This window comes from Balaenoptera musculus, chromosome 3 (assembly GCF_009873245.2).
Source record: "Balaenoptera musculus isolate JJ_BM4_2016_0621 chromosome 3, mBalMus1.pri.v3, whole genome shotgun sequence".
Lineage (NCBI taxonomy): Eukaryota > Metazoa > Chordata > Mammalia > Artiodactyla > Balaenopteridae > Balaenoptera > Balaenoptera musculus.
Genome location: NC_045787.1, coordinates 16,628,087 through 16,653,326, shown reverse-complemented (window position 1 = coordinate 16,653,326; position 25,240 = coordinate 16,628,087). Strand labels below are relative to the sequence as shown.

Here is a 25,240-nt window from a genome sequence, read left to right as displayed (position 1 = left end):
ACATTTTATAAAGTAGTGTGATATTCCTCCAGCAGGTTAAAGCTGTAATAAAAAATTCTTATTTTCAACTTCTACCCAGGACCCTCCAATACACACTCACACACTCAGACACACAAAGCCACATACTATTATTTATATATGTTGTAATTTTCATAAAAGTTTGCAGATTTACACAACTTTTGTAGTCTTGAGGCACCTTTTCAACTTCTTAAATGTCAAAAATAATTGTTTGAATCCTTGACAGTGGTGTTAATGCACATTCATCTTTCTTTCCACATCCTGATGTATAGATGTTAAAACTGATTTTGGACAAAATCAGTCATAATTATGTAGAAGCAACACCAATAATGTCCTAAAATAATTAAGTTCACGATGACTTTGCAGGAAACAAACCCAAAAAGCGAATTGCTTCTTTTTGCTTGCATTCCTTTTCTGACTTTTTCTCTGTTTCACATACTCACTGTTGTGCTCTATAGGTTCTGTGATTGGCAAACCAATCCCCTTTATCTCCAAGCTCTGATTTTTGTCCTCTGGAAATTTGAAATAGAGAAAATCTATATCTTCCCTGAACAGATTGTGGATGGCAGCAGATCCCTTCTTTAGTCCTGCCTTTCACTTTTCAGAGATGTGGGTAATCTCAGTAGCGCAAGATGTCAAAAATGAACCCTATTGCTATCACCCCAAATCATACCCTGTTTTTCTTTTGTAATTTTTCTCTTCCTTGTTGCAGTCACTCTTAACTTAGTCACATTTAGGAAGATGCCATTTATATGCATAGCCTTTGGTAAAATCATAATAGTAACAGAGAGGTTGTGTCTATTTTTGTAACTAATTGAGTACATACTGTATTACCAGATACTGTAATAGGTAAATTACACAAATTACCTTCTTCAATGTCTGTAATCAGCACAATTTCTCCTCCAGAAATGTGCTATTTATTGTACCATCAAAAGATGTACTGAGAGCCAGTGCTTATCAATGTCAACACACTAAATAAGTGGCAACGCCAGAATTTGACCCAAATTGGTCTCTATCTAAGATCTAAGCATTTGTTTTTAACTTTCCTTGGGAAAAAAAAATAATGACAAGGATTTTACAGTAAGCAAGTCTAATATACAATACATTTAGTAGTTGATTAAATGGGGTCAATGCTGTTTTAATACAAAAATTGTATCATTGGATCCCTCTTAGGTGAGAGTAAAATTCAAAACACAGTTGAAATGTACTAGAAAGATTTGGGAGACTTTAGAAAGGAGAAGTTCTGGCTTAAAGAATATGGTGAGAAAACCATCAGTGTCAATAATGACTAGTTAGTAAGGATAGGCAAAACACGCGGTTAGGGACAATACGTATAAACCTGCCAACTATAATATATGAGTATTGGCTGCTTGAGGAATCTTTAGATAGGCAAAGAAGGGCAATGACGGTTCCTTTCTGGCAGTGACTTGTGGCCTACATTAATGTTTTAGTAGGACTGCAATATTCTGATAATAATCTAACAGTACCTATAGTTTAATGTGGCTACTCTAAGGGCCAAACACTGAGCAAAACAATGAATTTAAAGCCTGAATTTTCACTGCTCTCCTGAGCCTGTCCCATAATTCTCACAGCCTATGGTGCCCAAAAACACTGGGCTTATACAACGCAAGAGCCCTACAGAGAAATTATTTCAGCCTACCACACACAGTTGACTTGCAGTCAAAAAGGAAAAGAATAATAACATAAAGCACCCAGAGATCCAGGTAAATGAAGTCCCTTTTGATCTAACCAATCTTCCTAGAGTCCCAAATTAAAACTGGCAATATGAAATTTATTTTGGACACACTTTTCTAGACAATACTTCAGAGACATTGTTCTCTTTTTAGCTTGTTCTGTTCTTTATGGGGTCGATGGCCTCTATAAATGTTTGTTTGAGTTCAAAATAATCAGGCTTTCTGTGATGATGCAAGTTTTCTTTCAAAGTAGCAATATAAATAACCTTTAATATATAGCAGCTACCTTTACTATTGTGCACTCAAACACATATACACCCACACATTCAGGGTAAGAGAAGATGATAGAGCTCACATTTCAATTTATTGCTTTCTATATACTCTCTAACTTATGATTAATTATACATGCATACTACTTGGAAATCCTTTTATAAACAACTCTGAATAAGCAAGAAAATGGTAAAGTATAACTAATCACACATTCCCAAATGAAAACCAAGCTTCTCATGCATTAAAATTAAAAAAAAAAAAAATTGCCAGTTTTGCATGCTGTAGACTATGCAAATCTCTACTGAGTTAATTTGGTCTATTTTTAGTCAGAGATTTTTTCCATAGTGACCACACTATCATTGAGTTTCCAATTTTTACACTGGCAGCCTTTGTACACATGAGAGAAGTTTTGTTTACCAATAAGCAATATAAAATTCAATTTACTTCTGCTTTGATGTTTATGATTTCTCTCTTTTTACTAACTTGGGGTTTGTTTTTTCTTTTTTTAGTTCCTTTAGGTGTAAGGTTAGGTTGTTTATCTGAGAAATAATATTTTAAAATCATATCAATTTGAGATTTAGTTGTGTTTTTCTAATCATCTCTTCTGACTTCTGTTAAGTACAATCTCTCTCTTCTCTCCTCTCCCATTTCTTCCTTCCTCTCTCCTTCTCTCACCACCTAGGATGTCTTTATCATTGATCCTGTAGAAACTTTTCTCTTGTCCTTCAGGGGCTGTAACAGCTCTTATTATTAGTGTATTGTCTGTAGATGACTCATAAAATTATGTCTTTCACTCAAAACTATTTCCCAAGCTGCAGTTTCACGTTGCCAAGTGACTCTTATATAACTCCTCATGGTGTCTAGCTAAGACCTCAACATCAGCACAATTCCAGTCTGAATCTATAATATTTCCAACCAGATATTATTTTCTTTCTTCTTCCTACTAATTACAGCATCATTTTCTTCAGGACTAAGCTTGACAATTCTGATTCATTCCTAGTTGCATTATATTGTAGTTAATTATTTCTCTAAATATCTATATATATACCTTTCGCTTTTCTATTCTTATACCAAGTTAAAGGCATTTATTATATCTTTCTGGATTATAACTATAATTGTGCAAAATTAATTATTAATTAATTATAACTATAATTGTGCAAAAGCTTTATCATCTTGCAATTCAGCGTGCAGAGTGATAATTAACCACCATGTATTCAACCAATATATTTTGGTCACCTATTAAGTCTTAGAAAGCTTAGGCAAGTGTCCCTGCCAGACCAACTCCTTTCTTACATTGGGCGCCTGCTCTGATCTGTCTGCTCTGGCACTTAAAGTGCAAAAGCTGTCACCTGGCATGGAAGTTAAGCACTCATGGTAACTGACAGTCATCCTACCTGCCTAAATAGCAAAAGTGTAGGCAAGAGATGATGGTGGAATATGGTAGACTATAAAGAGGAAGAACTTGAGATAGAGCTTAGTGGATGGTTTAATTATTAATAAAGCAAGATGAGTTGAACTTGGATCTACTGTATTGATGGTAGTGGTGAGGAAGCCTGCTTCATGAGCATGCAACTGCTATAATCCCACAGGCTTCCACATTCAGAAAGGCCCCGTGTTTGGTTTACTGCTTGTCATGGCCGTCTTGAAAATCTTAATGTGTAACAAATCCCCATATTTCCTAACAAATCTCCATATTTTCATTTTTCACCCTTCATCAGATTGTGCAGCTCGTCATGGTGGTGAGGACAAACATCAAAGCTAATGTCAGGATTCTGTTTGGACAACTGTGTGTGTGTGTGGTATTAAAAGTAATTTACCAATTTAGTAATATATGAAAAACACTGTCCATATATAGCTTATAGAATCTGTTGTGTTGCATTGCATTTTAGTGGTTTCTTTCTAGTGTTTTGGGGGTTTTTTTGTTTTGTTTTTTTTTGTTTTGTTTTACTTAAAGCCAGAGAATCTGCCTTACTACTTTGCAATCCATCAATGGAACTTATATCAGTACTTGCTATATGATACTCTGTATGTATTTTCTGAATAAATCTCTTCATGCACACATGTATACTTACATGTTTACATTCATATATACACATAGGTATATATGTATAATTATATATATATGTATGTATACATCTATTATGTTTATAAATACAAAATTTTAAACATATAGAAATTTATAAGCATATACACACACACCTTTTTCTGGCTAAATGTGAGAAGTGTAGAAACTTGTGTTGAACTCAATTTTCTAAATGTCTTCTGATCATTAAAACAACTTAAGTCCATTATATCCTCAATTAGCAATAACATGCTAAGAGAATGGATATGGACAGAAAATTATGAGAAGAAAACAGGGAAGCAGTCAATAAACCTTCTAGTAATCACATGAATAGAAATTAAAACAATGAGATAATAATTTTTAGCCATTGAATAAGCAAACTGAAAAAGAAATGTTCTTGCTCAGAGTAGTGAGGAACCAATTAAACTTCTACTCTTCTCTAATGTGCTGGGGAACAATAACATAATCATGTGTTTTAAGAAATATTCATAAATTGTATTAGTAGTTCCACATCCAGGAATCTATTCAAGTGCAGTAGTCAGAGATCCAGGAAAAGAAGCGTTCATAGAAGCATTATTTATAATATTCCAAACTTGGAAACAACATCAATGTTCAGTAACAGGGAGAAGATTAAATAAAGTATTATCAATACATATATGCTTTGCAATATAACGTTGGTGTTTTATTGAAAATATTTAATAAGTGTTTTAATTGCATAGAAAAAGCTGAAATATTAAAATTTAAAAGACAAGATATATGCATCAGTTTTCAAAGTGTCTTATATGGTGTTCTCAGGGAAAACATTGATAATAGTAAGTTTAAGAGTTAGTGAACTGAATTACTTTGCTGAACACCTGAAACTAACACAATACTGTAAGTCAACTATACTTCAATAAAAAAAAAGTTAGTGTATACCACCGTTCTGTCTGGGATGGTCACAAATGTACATTAGCAAATTAAATATACTTCTGAAAAGATGAGAGATTTGGTTAACCAGAAGTTCTGATTAATTGAACATTAAATAACTCTTGTTTTTATAAATCGAGGTTATAGAATGATTTTTAAATATTTGTCTCTTTTCTGGCATTGTAAATATTATATACTGTGTGCAATATAATATTTCTTTGATAGTTAAGAATCTTACAATACTTCAGGGTCACTGAAATGTCAGTTTTCATTATATAACACCAGAAAGGTAAATACAGATAGATACGGGAGGTTGAACTGAGTGAGCGAATGTCCCTAGGACATCCCATGGAAGCTATTTTTTTCTCTTTTAATAAAAAGCTCTTGGGTAAGAGTTTATTTGTGATTTGACTTTTTCTGCTACAAAATGGAGTACAGAAATCAAACACAATTTATTTAATGAACGCTTACTGAGCCCTTACAGTTGAGATTCAACTAAACTTTATTCAAAGTCTTTTATATGCCAGACCCTTTTGTACGTGTAAAACCCTTTAAGGATTTGCAAAATCTCCATGTAAGGTGAGGGTGGTTCTGAGAATTACAAGTCAGCTAGCGTGTACAGAGAGTAAAACATGCTGGTTAAGCACCTCTGTATTTAATGAGTTGTAGACAAGTGGCTTAACCCTAGATCTTCCATCTCCAGTGTAGAGTTGTCTCATTACACCCAGCTGCACTTGCACGTACCAGGTACTGGGTGTTCATTCCTAGCTAGCATTCAATTAGGAGACAGATATGTAGACATATAATGGTAAAGGAAGCACATTTATATACAAGTTACTATATGCGCTGTTTTAAGTACATTATATGTTTTAAAATATTTAATCCTCCTTGGAAGTGTAAGAGATAGGCAATATTATGGACTTTTTACTGAAGAAGAAACTTCAATTTAAGCATATAGAATTGTGTAGCTTCCCAAGTTTGTTTGGTTCCAGATTCTATGTTCTCAACGACTCTGCCATGTTGTCACTAACCATACCACAATTTGTTAAATAAGATATTGACAGACTTTTAAAAGTATTTTATGGCCTCAAAAAAGTGTAGAGCCAGTCAAACCTATTGGAGCAAGGTGCTTACTCAGAAAAGGTGACCTTTGTTCTGACCCCTGGAGGATGGATAAGGTAGGGGCGAGATACAGGGGAAGAAAGGAGTGGAGGTTATCCCAGGGCTGAGGGAGAGAAAGGAGTTAGAGATATTAGTTTTGTCAACTGAATGAATGTATCATGATGCAGCTTACAAAAATATGAATTAATTTAGAAGTATTGGAATTAGCTAAGTCTTCGTAAAATGCAATATACCAGGTACAGTCTCAATATTTTAGAGTTAAGACCCTCACCACCCCCATGTCCATGCTTTGCTTTTATTAAGGACACTTGTTTACATTTACTTTTTTAAAATTTATTTTGTGTTAGTTTTAGGTGTACAGCAAAGTGATTCAGTTATACATATAGCCATTCTTTTTCAGATTCTTTTCCCATACAGGTTATTACACACCATTGAGTAGAGTTCCCTGTGATATACAGTAGGTCCTTGTTGATTATCTATTTTTCATATACATAGTAGCGTGTATATGTTAATCCCAAACTCCTAATTTACCCCCTCCACTTTCCCCGTTTGGTAACCATAAGTTTGTTTTTGAAGTTGATGACCATATCACACAATTGATTTATACTAAAATTATTGTCAGTAGAAATCTCTAAGTCTTATTCATAAGTTTTCATTCAAAGACTTGTCTCCATGGCCATATTTTTAATACACTCCTACTTTTGGACCCAGCTGTAGGGTTTCTTCTTTGTTAGATTTGAGATAACATTTAAGTTTTTCAGGACCTTAAATTTTTTACCAGTTCTTCATCCTAATATACTGGCTTCCAGTATAAAATTCCTATGGACGACTTCAGTGTTTGTAGCATTAATAAAACCATGATCATGTTTGGAGTTAGAGCTCTGTGGCTTACTACCAGAAACTTTCCTCCAGGAGAGCACCTCCACCTTTTTAAATGTGAGAGAATGGGGCCTCAACCAGTTGCTACACCGAACAATTGTACTAAAATTCTCCACGTGGGCTCTAATGAAATCACGAGAGATGATGATGACATATAGAAAGAGCATATCATGTACATTTCCCCTAGTTCCTGCCTAGCATGTCTGTCATAGAAAGCAATAGAATTATTTTGAAATGAGTTTTATATGAATGTGATTACAGACTCGGGCAATCTCACTATTTTCTTTCCTTACTGGTCCACTCATCTCTTTAATAAGTCACCTGGTAACTTGGCCAGCTTTCACATTTGGTGCAATAATGTCTAATTTGTAGACTCCGTGTTCAATCTTGTCTTAAGTTGGGAAAATATTTGCTTATCTCTCTTCTTACTGCACTATTTTATTTTTACCAAATCTTCAAAGTTTACCGACATTATTTCAGATATTTAAAAAAAAAAAATCCTGGCATGTACTTTGTGTGATCTTTGTCCAAAAATTAATCACTTCAAACTAGGGTCCACTAGTTAGTAAATTTTCACTTATATTTGGAACCCAGTGTCCTTATTCTATCACGTACAGTGCAAAAAGTATCTATTTTATGGAAATAAAATATATGTACTATAGAAATTGAGGAGTTTTACTTTTCCCTTTGTCAGTTTTCAACACTGCCCCATTAGATCCAAACAAGTGCATTGCTGCTGTTGTTGTTTTTTCATATTTTACACGCACTGAAGAAAACTTTAAAAAGGTGCATTTATTAATCTAATTATTATAGTAAAGAAGGCACTACTTTTTAAAATCAATTACACCTATAATTAACTTTGAAATAGTTTTTTTTATCTCTTTTTTATTTTCCTGCCTCAGTGTTTCCCCAGTATTCTGAGTGAGTAAAGGTTAACTTTATTAGGTCATTTTAAGAATATTATTAGAGATAATATTTTTTATCAGTGTAAATTTTCTTTTATTCTTTTAAGAAAAACGTATAATCTGTAGTATTTGTCACCCAAGCACATAAAATAAATAGCTGCAAAGGAAATCATGTACTGCTTCGTGTTTTACCAGCTGTTTTTCTTTACACAAAAATCTGATCACTTTTTTTTGTTATTAATGTAATTTCAATAATCATTTCAATTAAAATTCAGTCATGGTACCATGTTTCTGTAGTTAATTGTTCTAAGTGCTGAATTATAATAAGGGATATTTATACATTTCATTTATGTTCCTTCTTTATTTATGTTTGAAAACATTGCATAGACTCCTGAGTTTCCAGGGTAAAACTGAGCATGAGATGACATCTAAAGAGACAATTTCCTGAGTCTGTCTCTCAGAGAATGATCACAGTCTAGCGTTACAATTTTATCTTTCCAGTTTCTATAGTCTGACCAGCATCAGTCTTGTGTTGGATGCTTCCCTGCCACCAGCAAAAATGATTCTTATAACTCTCCGAAGGTAACATAAGCGGGGACTTGGGATCAGAAACGTCCATGCTTTCAGTTTCAGGGATGAGCTCTGTAATATATTCTGCTGACTGATGCATTGTCCAGTTTCTTGAAGTTATCTTTGACACAAGGAGAAAAAAAGCACCTGTCTACAACCTGGCTTTCCTCAAGCAGCGTCTTCTGCATAGGTTCACTTACTTTCTCCTTTTTAACTTGAAAATAGAAGAGACACACTAAGTGGCTGACGGGCTTGCTTTTCTAGGACTAGGGAAAGTTGGTGCGGTTTCAGAATAGAAAACTTCGGAAGCCATTTAAATCCATTGTATGTTGCATCACTGGGTTTGTGGAGAATCTGAAGCCCTTAATCTGAGGGCAGTCTACTAGATATAAATCCTCCCTTGGTGAAGGGGTTCTTTTCCTAGAAATAGATTGTATTGTTTGGTGACCTGACAAATTCTTCTGCATGTCATCCCACTAAGGAGCAAGTGCCTGTTGACTTCCATTATGACTGTCCACTCGATGTGCTTGTTACGGTCTTATCCAGGGAGAACCACCAAGGAAGACTAGCAAGAACACATTGTATTCAAGTGTGTCCCTAGGATGCTCAGTGCTGGTGTCTCAGCAAAAGCTTTTGTAGCAAACTGACAAACATTTTATTGCATTCAACTAGAGTCAGCCAAATAAAAGAGTTAGGCTTCTCTAGAGAATGTCATCAGGTGAAAATTTTAAATTAAACTACATGACCCCTTAAAGACCAAAAGTTCCTCTTTCTATCGCCTTTATCTTTCATAACTATTCCTTTCTTTGTGCTCCCAGGGCTTCATCAAAACAGGAAGATTTGAAATGGATGCTTTTCAATAACCACAAATGAATACGATTTTATGTCTGGTTACTATGCAAGGGAAATCTCATTTGAATCAGAAACTGCATGAGAGAGAATGTACAAAACATAATACAACATTGGCTTGTTATTTCTGATGCTATTGTTTCCATACCACTTCTCCCTGAGAGTTCAGATTTTTGGAGATTTCCAAATTCTAATTGACTCCTAACATCTTCCTGAGGAGTAACAACGCACTTAAATGTGCAATTCCTTCACAATTAGAAAGAATCCAATCCATCAGCTGCTTTTGTTGTTTCTGTTGGTTTGTTTAATCATACACAAAGCAAATTAAATCTGTCCACATTTCACATCAGTCAAGCCAAATAAAGGTAGTCAAATGTAACTCTAGTTGATTCAAAACATCCTTTCTTTAAAATTGCACAGATTTTCATTTAATCTGTGCAGAGAGGCTCCGAAGTGAGGATTAGTGTCTAGATTTTAAAGAGAAGCCTCCTTAGAATCAGAGAATGGAAACAGCTTACACGGGTTCTGATATAGAGGAAAGTCTGAGACAGAAGTTGAATCCACGTCTTCTGGCCTTTAGAGGGCCTTTTCCCTCTATCACACTAGCTTGTGAGCATTTATAGTATCAACTAACCAGAGCAAGTAATCCTGTCCTCTTTGAGGTTGGAATGACTGAGGGTCTTGTATAATTCTTAATATATCTGCCAAGTGATCCTTGGAATAGCCATTCAATTTAGATAAACTCCTACACTTATTTACTCCACTCCTTTAAATGGGGATGCTTGATGTTCTTAATGAGTGAGTGTGGGTGATTTTGTGTTGGAAGAAAGGGCTGAAGTCATTTCACATCAATTGTGAACATAGCCAATCAGGCCTGAAATCCTTGTTATCAAAAGCTATGTACCTTACAAATCATTTAAATTTATTCCGGAGTAAGAAGAGGTTAGAAGTTTTGTGTGTGTGTGTGTGTGTGTGTGTTTTTCTGGTACAAGCAAAGGGGGTAGGAACGGCATTGCGGTTCCTATTCATCCTCACAAACATATGCCGACCTCCAAGGGAAAGGTCTATCTCATATAAACCCTCCGTGCCTTGAGTACTTGGGGGGAAGGCGTTAAAGACCATCACTCAAGCTAAATCTCACGGCTATCACCGGACTATGCATCACTGATGAATGAGCCAGCAGTTGAATGTTTAGCAGGCTGTGACGACTTTGCACGGAAATAGGAAAATTTATTACCAGCCTGCCACATCAGTGCCTGCCCTGCCTGCTTTTCCTCTCGTTCCCTCCCGAAGGCTACTCCCACTGCATCTGACAGTCAAACCCCTTCTGGCCCCCCGTTTCCCCTCCCCCGCGGAGAACTGACGGTCTAAACTGTCACGGAGTCCTGGCCGTCATTTTTCGAGAGCAGCGATACTAAAGATGAGGCCGCCGGTCCAGGTTTTTTGAATATTTTAACTATGTCATTAATGCCATTGTTTTCCCCACGACCTTGCTGCGAGGGGGCTAAAGGGTGTCCCGTTCTGTGTGCCGTGGAATTTCTGCAGCCCCCAAAGTACGTTAAGATGGGGGCGGCGGGGCGGGGAGGAGACAGAGGGGAAGGCAGCGGACGGACGGGAGAGCCGGGGAGGCGAGGAAGGAGGAGAGACAGGCAAGGAGAGGATCAGGCGGGCTGGCCGTGCCAGCCAATCAGAGGCGCGCTCGGGAGCTGCCGCAGCCGGAGCCGCGGAGCCGGGGCTCGCAGGAGCGCGGAGCCAGCCCGGGGCTCTCCGAGGACCCGCGCAGCGGGCGCAGGCACCGGCGAAGTCCCCTCCGTGCTGCTCGTAAATTAAGTTCCTTTCCGCCAATGAGGGCAAGTCAGCCAAGGTAAGGCTTCAATTCATGACACTTTACTGTGGAGTGACATTAAGATTTTCGTGCAATGGGGCTGCTCACCCGGTTCTGAGTGAAAACAATATTTGGTGAAATCTTCCTCTCTGGGTTGGTTTCACAGGATCTGCTGCGAATGGGAAAGTTGGAGCTAATGCTTCGTGAGCCTTATCGCTTGTATACATTAAAAAAAATTTTTTTTTTTCTTATCCAAGAATGTTGCCATAGAGCCTATGGCATGTGAGTGTGATAACACAGCCGGATCTCTGTTTATGTTTATCTGTGGATGTACTGTTATCTGCCCTGCCCCTGAAGAAGTTGGAAGGATACTATGCAAGGCGCATTTGAATTGTAATGCCATGAAAATAAGCTGTCGTTTATGTCTGTCTGTAAAAGTGAGGGAAAGTATTGTCAGAATGGAAACAGGGACGTTGAAATTGAAATTTCCATAGTGCTTTTTAATTATTGCCTTTCCAGTAACCTCTGAAATTACATGATCTGAGCACTGAAGCTGCAGCAGGGCAAGGCTCATTTTCTCTTTTCTCTCCTTCATTTATTTATTTTTTCCCCATGAAACGCTTCCATAAATGCTTATTAAAGCTTAAGATGAAACTTTTTCTTCTTTCAAAGGGCACTATAAATGATGAATGAAAAGGAATTAGGTAGCCTCCTGTGCCCAGCAAAACACTTTATTTAATATATGCCCTTTTGTTTGTTAACTCTGATTCATTTTCTGACTTCTTTAACTGGACTTATTTGAGTTTGGAAATCACAATTATTTTGTCTTAATTTTCATGTCTTAAAAACAAGATAAAATTATGCCTTATGCATGTTTGTGTGTGTGTGTGTGTATGTGTGGTGTGTACAGATGTGGAACTAGGAAAATCTGTCATGTAACAGGTGAAAAATAAAATTGTATTCCCTAATTATTAAAGTATTTCCTTATATCCATGCCTGCTGTATTTAAAGAACTTTCAGATTAATCAAAAAGAGTACATGCTCCTTGCTGTTTCCCTGCTAAAAATGAAGAAATACTAAAATGAAAATCTTAGCTAAAATTATTATGGTCTTTGGTTTGCTCAGGTGATGGCATCACTGCTTCAAGCTGAGAAAGACAGATCAGAGAAAGATCTTATTATGCAGCCAAAAAAAAAACAAAAAACAAAAAACCTACAGGCTCTGACTGTGTTTTGGAACCTTTATTTTCCACTCTGGGATCACCCACAGATTTTTCAAAGCAGGGGGCTTTCCTTATGCAGTAATTGTCTGCTTCTGTTTCAGTGGTCTTGTCTTATCGGAGAAAATATTTAATTCTAAACCAAGAGTTAGAGGTCCAGACTAGATCTCGTATGTATCTTGTTGGATGTGGGAGAAGGGAGACAGGATGTGATACTAGTAGAGAATTAGTTCTATAGTTTTAACACTCTGGTCCGAGAACCAATCATCATTTGTTTCTTTCAAGCCTCCTGTTATATGTTAAATTTCAGACTTCCTGATAATAAATTAACCTAGTGTAGATCAACCCATTTCTTCACTTAGCAAGGCGTTCATTTAATGGGCCTTGTTAGAGGAGAGTATGCTATAAACCGTGGTGATGGTGCTTTCTCACAGAGTAGCTAACTTAAGGAGAGGAAAACATAAAATGATACCAATGGTCAAGTTAGATTTTCTATTTTGACAACAATGGGAGGTAGAAAATGAGGATTTGCTTTTTTAGATGCACCAGAAATGCCCACTTAAAGATAACCCAGTAGCAAAGGGGAATATAATAGTAGAATGAAGGTAAGTGACAGGAAACTCTAGCTGTAACGCTATCCAGTGAATGTTGAAAGTAATTAGCTATAGCAGTTGCAGGCATGGTTGATAGCCACCAGTGCTTGATCAAAGTCTGTACATAAAGCAAACTGGAAATTACTATTCGTTCTGATGTGCTATTTGGATGGATATAGTGGAAGCATGAGAATGAATGCGTCACTTAGTCCAAGTCTGTAAATTCTTTAGATGAAGGGTGCTATATATAGTAAATATAAGATACTTTTTTTTCATTTGACTTATATAAACATCATTATTACGCTTTTTGTTGATTTTTGTGGTCTGTTAAATGCAAACCGCACGTTCACAAGTTTGTGTGCCCCACTTCTCCTGTATTTGACTGAATTATACCTTCTATACATGCAACCTGTTCTCAAGTGCGTGTATCTGATGCAGTGTGGTTGGGCAAAAAGTGAGAGAAAGAGACTGAGAGATTTCAGTTAGAGCGTGTATAAGATGTCCTTTTGCTTTTTTAAAACAAGTAGAGGACTTTCGACTCCCTAATTTGCTTAATTATATGCCTTCCTTGTTGCATTACACATGTCTATAGAACTATATTCTAGATCAGAGCTTCTTAACCTTGGTGCTATTGATATTTTGGGCTATATAATTCTCAGGTGGGAGGGCTTTCCTGTGTATTGTAGGCTGCCTAGCAACATCTCTGTTTTCTACCCACTAGATACTAGTAGCAGCACCCCCAAATTGTGACAACCAAAAATATCTCAAGATGTTGTTAACTATTCCCTGGGGGACAAAACTGCCCTCCTCTTCCATTGGAACTGTCCATGTATAGTTCAGTTTGGGTGTTCTACAAAGATCCCTCTTCTCTTGCTTTGAATGAATTTCAACTTGTAAGTGTTTCATTGGGTCCCAACAGAAAACTGTGGAAGAGCTTATCAGTATTATATTTTTTTTTTTCTGTGCACTGAGAATCTAGGATGTATTATCATATGCTAACATTTGTGGGAACAAGAGGAAATAAAAACTGTGAAAAGGAAAATGTAGATGTTGAGTCTGAAGAAACATTTCACTTGAATTTACTTTTTTTAGAAGAGCCTTTAATACAGATAGTAAATGAAAGATACTGATGCTCTGTACTCTACAATTGCTTTCAATATTTTGAGTACGTATATGTTTGGTGTGTCAGGAGGGGGTATTCACTCTAGTAATTCCATGTGCTTGGAGTAGTTTATAATGTTCAGAGATCCAGAAGTAAAAGAAAGCGTTCTGGTTTGAAAAGCATAGTTCTTAACTGGCGGTGTATATAGCACAATGGGAAAAACAAAAAACAAAAAAATCCAAAAAAAACAAGCATAATGATTTGAAGACATGGCAGAACTTGGATCCTGGCATAGATTACTTGTGTCACATGTCACCTATATATAGGCCATTTTTCCTCATCTGCAAAAGGGGATAAGAATAGGCATGAGGGGCTTCCCTGGTGGCGCAGTGGTTGAGAATCTGCCTGCCAATGCAGGGGACACGGGTTCGAGCCCTGGTCTGGGAAGATCCCACATGCCGCGGAGCGACTAAGCCCGTGAGCCACAACCACTGAGCCTGCGCGTCTGGAGCCTGTGCTCCGCAACAAGAGAGGCCGCGATAGTGAGAGGCCCGCGCACCGCGATGAAGAGTGGCCCCCGCTTGCCGCAACTAGAGAAAGCCCTCGCACAGAAACGAAGACCCAACACAGCCAAAAAAAAAAAAAAATATATATATATAAATAAATAAATAAATTTATAAAAAAAAAAAAAAAAGAATAGGCATGAGAACCAAATAATACAAGGTATCAAAATGGGTTATAATTTATAAAGATGTACATCAATGTTGGTAAATTATTATAGCTTCAATTTCTTCAGTGATGTATTTGTTGAGAATTGACTCAGCATGCTAAATCTTCTAGCTATTCTAGAGTAGTTAAAAGTCATCTGTAAGAAATGGCAGTATTAGCTCTTAAAATGTTTTTTTCATGGATGAAATAGAACATCTTCATTTTGAAATATGTGATTTGTATTAGACCTAATTTCCTCTCTTATTTCCATCCTTCCCCATATTATCTACATTTATAATTTGTTAAAAAAATACAGAAATGTAAAACATAGAATGCACCTTGAAATTCACTCTTCAGCAATACCATTATTACCAGTTTGGTATATATTTTTAAGTGGTTTTTAAATGAATAGATTGATGTCTGCATGTAATTATGAAATTAATATAGATCTAAAGTTTAAAAAGTAGTTATATTGAGATGCATGCATTCATATAAGCGTATGTACACAAGTATGTGTTTAGATAAAAGAAACACAAGTTGATATAATACCCAGCTAACTTTAGAGCCTGTTCTCTTCCATGTGAGTATATAGAGAATTCATAAGTATTTAACAAGAACACCATTATGCACAGACCTGATATTTAAATCTAGTTCAGTGTTAGGCATATGCATGTGTTTACAGCTCTCCTTGTCTCATTAGGTTAGGAGAATTTCAGATTGGTTGATGCCCCTGCCATACTGAGAGTTAATACGATGTGACTATTGCATATTATTGCATAGATGTAGTATCATTCGTTTGAATAATGCCCTATTAAATATTTTTTAAGTGAAGAATAAAGAGAAGGCCAACACAAACTAAGTAATTTAGCATCACTATCACTGCTGATAGTGTTTTGACTTTTAAGTGCCCTACATGCTCCAAGAGCAGGTTGCCAGGGAAATAAGTGGACGGCTTGAAAATGTCAGAGCAGGTAGAAGAGGTCTCGTGTACCCTGACATGTCCAGGTGTTGCTTCTGTAGATACCAGAAAATATTCTGATATGTAAACTTCTACACTGCTCAGCTACATCAAGTTAGGAAACTTCTTGGTAATGTGAGAATAAAATGAACAAAGTTTGATCGCTAAAAGTATTTGACTGAAATATTTGAAAAGCAAATATTTCACTTATCTGAGCTCCTCAGGACTGTCTTATTCAATATTTTACTCACACTGCATGGAATATGATAGATGAGTTGGCATTAAAATGAATTTGGGTTTTGCAGATGCCTCCACTGAAAAGAGGAATTCAACTCTCATTTCCATTTCGTTTTATGTATAGGTGATCGTAAGGATCTTCAAACAGATATTTATTGTCATTATATTTAGGCCATTAGGGTCAATATATGACTTATATGTAACTATGTACAATCCATGTGACTGGCAATTTCACTTGATCCAATTATTTTGAGTCAGTCTACTGATGCCGAAAGTATTTTAAATAAAAATATCTATCTAGGTTAAACTCTCAGTTATCAATGGGATTTAAAAGAAGATAGGATGCAGTTTTAACCTATCGAATCATCATATTACAAATAACTTTTGAAACTAATGCTGGCAAACGTGATAAAACTCTTATTTATAGTTATTCCTTGTGGAAGTGAAAATTAATACAACAGTTTTGAAAAACAATTTGCAATTCATTGTCAGAAAAAGGAAAAGGCAGTTTCTCTTACATGAAACTCCTGGGAGTAAATCACTAGGAAATGAACCAAAGTATCCCAAAATGAAGAAATCCCTCAAGAAGTTAAAATTAATTTAAGAATTTGAATTAATCTAAATGATCTGTTTATGGAAATTCATATATTAAACTCGATACAAAATTTTATGTACATCCTGATTTTTAAAAAGATTTCAAGAGAAAATCAGTTTAGTTGGATATTGTGTAAAATGTGTATCCCTTGAATTTTTCTGTATTTTTTATGTTATGTATATTTTAGAAATATGTATAATTAGTACCTTCCAGCTGCAATGTGTGATATAATTTAAATGAGCCATAAAAATATAAACAAAGACTATTTTGGTTTTATGCAATTTTGCTGCTTTTTTGGAGAACCTGCTTATTGGTTGATTGATGCAGTTTAACTTAGCCATAGTTGAGAAAGCCTTATGGTACTGATTGAAAAGTAAACCAGTTCTGAAAGACTATTCAGTAGGATTTTCAATTCGGATGATTGGAATTCTACTTTTTGAAGATTTGTCATATTTTTAAAACAAAAATAAAGCCAAATTAAATGTTAGATTCTATCTTTACTATATTAAATTCACTTGTGGAGATTGCATTCTCTTTGAGAAGAGAGATGGTAAACAAGGGAAATAAAATTTTATATTGCTTATAGAACATGATCATTGTTAAGGAGGGAAAGGAAAGTGGAATGGGAAATAAAAGTTTTGAAGAGATAGGTGGAGGTTTGATATTTTAGCTATAAATAGCTAGGAATCCCTCCCTTACTGAGAAGATGACTTTGAATAAAGCCTTAGAAGAAGAAGTATGGATATGAATAATTTGATATTGATAAACCATATTCTAGGGAGGGTGAAAAGCAAGAACAAAAGTCTTGGGGCAGGAACCTGCCTGGCTGATTGGAAGAATAGCAAGAAAGTCAGCATAACTGGAGGGAAGTGACAGAAATGGAGCAGAGGAGGGGATATTATTAAGAGATAATGGAAGCCAAATCACACATAGATCCTATAGATTAGTCTAAGTACCTTGGATTTTTCCTAGGAGATCTGGGGTTGCACTGAGCAGAGAAGTAACATGATCTGATATCTTTGTTACATTACATGGCAAAGGAGGATTAAGAGTGAAGATGGAATTAAGGTCACTAATCAGATGTGTTTCAACAAGAAACTCTGGCCGCCGTGCTGGAGTCAGACTGCAGGGCAGCCAGGACAGAAACAGGCCCATTGCAGAGCTATTTCAGGCATTTGGAGGAGAGATATGGTGACTTGCAGCAGAGTGAAAGCAGTAGAGGTTGAGAGGAGAGGTTCGATTCCATATTACCTTGAAATTAAAGCTGACAGGACTTGATATTGTATAAGACATAGGAATGGGGCAGGGGGGACAGTGAAGGTAAAGGGTAGATTTGGTTTTTGCTGTATCCTGAGCAACAAGGAGGCTGGAGTTGTCATCTCCTAAGATGGGAAAGAATTGGGCAGAACAGATTTTGGTGGGGGAAGGAGGGCAGGCAGGAGATAGGAAGAGCTGAGTTTTGTACATTTTTTAGATTGTAATGCCCGAGTGCGGATGACATGGAGTCATTTGAATACACAGGTGTGGAGTTCAGAGAAGAGCTGTCTGATCAGGTAGGAAATCAAGAGCCGTGTCTCCATTGACTGTATTTAAAGTGAAGAGACTAAACGTGAATGAAAACATGAAAAACACACAGACCAGGACGTAGAGCAGCCCAACACCTGTAGGTTGGGAAAATGAAGAAAAACCAATACAAGTATTTGAGAAACAGTAGCTGGAGAGGAAGGAAGAGAACCCCATGAGTAAAGGGTCTTGAAAGCCAGGGGAAGATGTACTTCAAGGAAGAGACTGTCTTGAAAAACGTTTTGAATTATTGAAATGTAAACTCCCAAACACACATAGACACATATCTAACATTTTCATTTGGGTAATTTCATTTTAGGTATAAAGAATTCATTTCCTTAATTTTTTAAAAAAAATGTTCATCTTTGAAGGACCTCATTCATTATAGCTGTTTACTTTTTTCAAAGTTATTTATTTATAATAGTCCTTTTAGATTTGATGTGAGCCTGATGTTAGAAACAACTGTAAAGTTTCTTGATGTCCTAAAAGCAAATATTGACACAAAATCATTGGTTTAATCATTTGTGGATTTTATTCATCAATATAGTCCTTGTCTCCTAATAGTTCTATTAGCCTTACCTAAATTTTGATATTACAGTGACTGCCTTGCAGACCTGATAAATTTACAACATAAAATGTATCTCATTTACTGATAACTAAAAATTTTGCTTCTTGCCAACCCCAAATTATTCTAAATTACAATAGAAGAAGAATAGATATGAAGGGTGTCCTGTAGCCAAATATTCCAATTAAGAAACTGTATATTTTTACTTTGCCATCCTACTAGTGATTTATGTCCAGCCTTTGAAGTGTGGGAAAAATATATTAGGAACCAAGATGTAAATCTACGGTTTCAGCAGCCAAGTATGAGGTGACTATAATGTTGCAAAACTGATCTTTAAGCAAAAATGCAAGATGACTGTATTAGTGGATTATATCAGCGATGCTGGCACCAATTAAAGCATTATTTCATACAACTATTCCAAGACACACACACACACACGTGTGACTTTAGGATCACATTCTGTTTCTTAATCTAACTGATAGTTGTCTGTTTAGATTAACTAGCACTTTATCAACTGAGCTCTACTTAAAATGTTTATGATCTCAGGTAAATTAAGTGATGTGACTTCTGAAACAGTTTTATAAAAGAAGTTACAATACTGTGAACAGTTTAAATAATGTGTAAGTGCCGTGTGTGACGACACTGAAGGCTAACGTGATGGACAGAACAATGGTCCCCAAAGACGTCCAGGTCCTAATTCCTGGAATCTGTGGATATGTTGTGACATGGCAAAGGAGGATGAAGTGTACAGATGGAATTAAGGTGGCTAATTAAATTAAGCTACCCTAAAATAGGGAGATGATCTTGAGTTATCAGGATCAGGTAGGCCCACTGTAATCCCAAGGGGATTTAAAAGTCGAAGAAGTAGGCAGAGAGGAGGTCAGAATGACGGCATGTGAAAAGGACTCAATCTGATGTCGCTGGGTTGGAATGTGGAGAAAGAGGGCCAAGTACCAAGTGCTTTGGGAAGCTTCTAGAAACTGGAAAAGGCAAGGATTCTCCCCTAGAGCCTCTGGAAAGGAATGTGGCCATGTTGACACCTTAATTTTATCTGGGTTGTGGCTTATCTCAGACTTCTGACCTACAGAGCTGTAAGATAATAACTTTGTGTTGTTGGAAGCCAATAAGTTTGTGGTATTTTGTTATAGTACCAATAGGAAATGAATGCAGCTAGCATGAGGAGGTATATTAAGTTCTGCCTTTTATAGATGACCCATCATGCAAATTTTCTGAGAATAAATATATAGAATATTATTGAATATGTAATAGTTATACCATTAGCCTGAGATTATTATATTGTTGATGAAATTAAATTGATCATTAAATTGATGAAGAACTCCTGATATCAAACCTGAAGGATGTTTCCCAAAAGGAATGTAAAAGCTAAAATACTTCCTAATGAAAGAAAATAATGTATCCAACCTAATGTATACTTTCTTGTCCCCAGTAAGTATATTGTGCTTCTATTTATATGAGCTTATTGGACTTCGGGTTCCTGTGTCCAAATATAGTTTAAAAAGTTTTGTACGTTCTATATTTTACTGTATTTTTGCATTAATGTCAATGTAAACATTAATGCGCAAAGTATAGAATGTACAGCAAAATAAACAAATGACTCTCTCCCCTTTTTTACTTTTGCAGTGTGGGGAATATTTATCAACTTTCCAGCAATTAAAAAAAAAGGCAAAGTTAATTATGATTAGCTGAGAGGGTAAAAGATAGGACCTGGTATAATTGACAAAGGTGGATTTGAAATGAGAAATAGAAACCTGTGTTCTTCCACTGATCTAGCCACTTTTTTTTTTTTTTTTTTTTTTTTAATTTATGACTGTGTTGGGTCTTCGTTTCTGTGCAAGGGCTTTCTCTATTTGCGGCAAGTGGGGGCCACTCTTCATCGCGGTGCGCGGGCCTCTCAGTATCACGGCCTCTCTTGTTGCGGAGCACAGGCTCCAGACGCGCAGGCTCAGTAATTGTGGTTCACGGGCCTAGTTGCTCCGCGGCATGCGGGATCCTCCCAGACCAGGGCTCGAACCCGTGTCCCCTGCATTGACAGGCAGACTCCCAACCACTGCGCCACCAGGGAAGCCCCCTAGCCACTTTTTAAGTAAAATGTTGCTTACCCTTCTCAGAACTATTATATTGGGAAAAAATGATTTTTCCTCCCAGTTTGAATGGCTCTTTCTCTTGTTTAATGCATAACAGTTATAAAAATGTTTATAGAAAAATGTTGAGCAAATTTTAAATACTTAAAAAAACAAACTAAGTAAAGCAAATCACCTAATAATATTTGGCTAATTACAATTTTATTTCAGTCTTTAAAATGTCCAGGCACATCGTTCGCTCACACCTAGTTACAAAAGCCCTATTCGGCACGTGGTTCTAAGAGTGGCCGTAGGACCACTTTGGGTACAGGAGGCAAAGCAGGACAGGAGAACCCGGATGAGGATGGCATACCAGTCTGCCCTGATCTGGCCAGTTGATGATACTGGAGGCACTGGAACAGATTGTCCATCTGAGCTTCCATATGCTGGACCCCGGTGCCCTGATCTGCTCCCAAAGGCCCTGGCTGGGCCCCCAGAGGAAGGACCTACTCTAAGTCACGTGTCTGTCCCTGTCCCATCATCAAGTGACATTTTCTTTTCCTTTTATATGTTTTGTTTTTCTAACTTACTGTATTCATTCTATTAATTCCTTAAGTGGTAGGTACTCAGTATAACCAGTCAAATGACAAAGATTTATAACCTCCATTTTGCTTTCTTCAATCCTGACTCAGATGAAATGTCCAAAAATTATAATTCTTTCTCCATGTATACCTTCCTCTATACACCTATAAAACCTACGCATTGACATACATATGTAAACATATATATGCGTATACAATAGATAAATATATTGTGATATGTACACACAGATTTTTTCAACTTTTTTAAGAGAATATTATTTATTTTACTGTACAACACATTTTTACTTAATATTAGATCGTTAAAAGCTCTACAAATCAATCTATCAATCTGTTGCTTCCTGGTCTTTATTGTTTATCTCTTCTCTTGTTTCAGCTCTGCTTTTTTCCCCTGTCCCATTGCATCTCTTTTGTCAATCTTCAGTCTTGTTCCTCCTAATTTGTATTTGTTTCTGTATTAATTAACTCAGGCAATCATAACAAAATTCATGGACCGTGTAGCTTAAACAACAGGAATTTATTTCTCACAGTTTTAGAGGCTAGGAAGTCCAAGATCAAGGTACTAGCCAATTCAGTTCCCTGGTGAATGCTTGCTTTTCCCTTCCTGGCTTGCAGACAGACACTTTCTGGATGTATCCTCACTGTGCCAGGGAGGGAGAGAGGGAGGGAGGCAGGCAGGGAGGGAGGGATGGAGAGAGAGAAAGGAAGAGAGCACGTGCAAGCTAGCCTGCAAGCTCTCTCTGGTGTCTCTTCTTACAAGGGCCCTATTCCCATCATAAGGTCCCCACCCTCATGAGCTCAATTAAAGCAAATTACCTTCCAAGGGCCCCATCTCTAAATACTATCACATAAAGTGTTGGGGCTTCAACATAAGAATTTTGGAGGTACATAATCCAGACCACAGCAGCTCCTTCTTCGGTTTTCCTATTTTCAACTATTATTATTATTATTAGATTTCTAAACATCCTACTTCTTCCCTCTGTCATTCTTGATTCTACCAGGTGTTGTAGTCTCCTCAGTCCCCTCCAGTTCTCAGTCACCTCTTCCTCCAAAGTCACCTTATGTGACTCCTAAGAACATACCTGAATATTATACCATCTTTTTTTCTGAAACCCTCCAATACTACAGACTCAGTCCACACTCCTTCCCTGAAATGTTTCTGATGACAGTCATCACCTGAGTTGGCCCTTCTTCAAGACAGTTTAAAGGTCATGAAGATTGCTTGACTGCTGTGCTCACTCTGTACTGTAAAGTGCTGAAATGACAAATTTTAGAATATAAAAATTATGTATATGTATATATATACACACAGAATAATATATATATATACAATATGTAATATATAAAATATTATTGCAGAGAATGTTTTTTTGAACTCTTTTTTCTATAATAACATAGATTGCCAAAATCTGTGATATTTTACATTGTCTGTGATATCCGAAGACCATTCTTCCTAGATTTATTGAATACATTATGTAAAGTAAAACTTAAAATCATTTGTTTCAGAGTTTTTGAACAGAATTTGGGCAAGTTTCATTAAGAAAAATTTACTTTGAGCCATTTAGTACTCACTTGGTAATAAAAGGAAAAACTTATGAAATGACAAGACTCAACAGTACATGAATATCCCTGGTTTGAAATTGTCAAGGCATGAATCACCCTTTTAGATGAAATGCACTCACCGACTTCAAAGATGGCTTGTGTGTGACTCTGGAGATATGTAACAGTTAGGAATAGCTGGTTTCTCTCAGAAAGCATCTCACTCCATTTCCAGACCAGTGCTAAGGAGGATTTCAGGTGTATGCAAAAAGGTATTTTTAACACAAATTTGGTATTAGAACCCTGGATGTGCTGACTCTTCTGAGGGTAAAATTGTGGCTTTCAGAAAGAAGTAAACTAGGACACTCTGTCAGCATCCTGGAAATGATATCCATTCTTTTGCTAAAGGAAATGCCAAACATTTAAAATGAAAAAGCAACACATTAACTCAGTGAAAAAGCTAGATTGTTCTAATCAGTAAACATTACAAGAATAGTTTATTCTTAGCTAATACATGTTTATGTCTCTAATTTATTTACAAAACATACTTTGTAAAAACTTTATTTTCTAAGACATGAAGTATTTAAAATAACAATTGCTTCAAATCAGATTGTGTTTAATTGTTATTGATCTCTGCTCTATCTACTCAACTCAGAGCCTGACCTTCAGATGTTTTTCATAGTACACATTTCTCCTGCAAATTCCTCAGTTTACTTTTCTGCATATTAATTTTTCATCTAATACCAGTATTTTCTCTAATGTATTGGAGAAATTATTAGATAAGAAAATAACAATTTTATAAAAGCACATTTTGGCAAAATACATTTCAATGGCCAAAAAAATAAATTTAATGTAATTTTTATAGAGACTTGATACAGTGAAATTTCAGAGAAATTATCTAATATATCCTTTGAACTCAGATTTTAACTCTTGATGTATTTCAATTTACTGTATAATTTATCATTTATAACTTATTTATACGTGCATAGTTAGCCATGTTAAATGGAAGTCTTTTCTGGAAGCTCTGGAGGTTGGGCAGGTATTATTAACTTCGTTTTGTATAAGAGTAAACTGACATCATACAAGTTCACAGACTTGCCCACCAGAGCAGACTTTGTAGCAGCTGAATCAGAGGGGAGTATCCCCTGTCCTCTTCCATCTGTCATGCCTCTCTACCAACCAGCCTCCATACCCCCTTGACCCTGGATCTCAGCTGATGGCCTTGCCTCACCTTGCAGTTCTAAAATTTGTGAAATCAATGGGACAGTTCCTATCTCATGTCGCCTCCACCAAATCTGTACATGAACTGGTATCTATATTTCGATCCCTTTTCTCTTCTCAAATGATAATGAAGGAACATCCTTGCTATTATCCACACCTTGTTCTCAGGGTTCCCTTCCCAGACCCTCCCAACTCCTCCCCTTAATTGGCTACATCATCAAATTATTCCTTCCTAATGGATCATTCCCATACGCGTGTGCTCTGGTGACTCTCATCTTTCAAAAAACATCCCAGGACTGCACCACCCATTTACTCTGCTCAAATGTAACCTACTTCAGTCATCTCAGCAAATGATACCACCATTTACACAAATCAGAAAACTGAGAGAGATTCATTACACCTTCCGCATCCTTGCTCTTCACATCACTCCCTATAACAGATTTAAAATGTGTTTACTGCTTTCATCTCTGCTGGCACCACACTAGTTCACATCAGCATGATCTCTTCTACAGTGGTTTCCTCTGCTCTGTTTGCATCAGCAAATGTCCTTCTCAAATCATTTACCATATACCAGCCAGCAGAAATGTCTTAGAAATATAAATCAGTAGATGTTATTCTTTGCTTTCAAAACTTTTCAGTGAATCCCAGTTTTGTGTATAATAAAAGTCTAAGTTCTTGCCATGGCCTCTAAAATCCTACCTGATCTCACCCAGCCTCTCTCTCCTGTTTGATCCTCACCTCTACCCACCAAGCTATTCTTTCATGCGTTCCCTTCTTCAAAGATGCCAAGCCTTCCTCAGGACCTTTGAACATGTTGTTATTCCTTTTGTCTGAAATGTCCTTCTCTCACATTTTTCTATCAGTACCTCTTTATGCTTCATGCGTAAATCTCATCCTATTAAAAACAATGCTCTCTTCCCTAAAGTAAGTCTCTATCCTACCAGCCTATTTTCTCATACTCTTCAATGACAATATTTATTAGTTTACTCATGTCTTTTTTTCTCATCTACAACTAGACTGTAAACCCTACTTCAGTCAGAAGATTGTCTGCTCATTCACCTTTGGATCCTCAGTTTTTGAAGTATTTCCTGGCACGTAGCCCAGAATATATACCAGAAAACAAAAGACAAATATATTCATGGACTAAAATTGAAACAAGT

General features: G+C 36.5%; 1 protein-coding gene across 4 annotated transcripts in view; it reads left to right on the top strand.

Annotated features, from left to right (window-relative positions):
* The window catches only part of CDH18 (cadherin 18), a 588,690-nt gene that overhangs the window by 96,685 nt on the left and 466,765 nt on the right, over positions 1–25,240 (top strand). For 3 of the 4 annotated variants that reach the window (XM_036849392.1, XM_036849395.1, XM_036849394.1), the window contains exon 1: positions 11,040–11,139. The exons of the other annotated variant lie outside the window; for it this stretch is intronic. The gene's annotated coding sequence lies outside the window, so the exon portion shown is untranslated. Of the gene's footprint in view, positions 1–11,039; positions 11,140–25,240 lie in introns of those variants that run through there. 4 annotated transcript variants of the gene reach the window in all.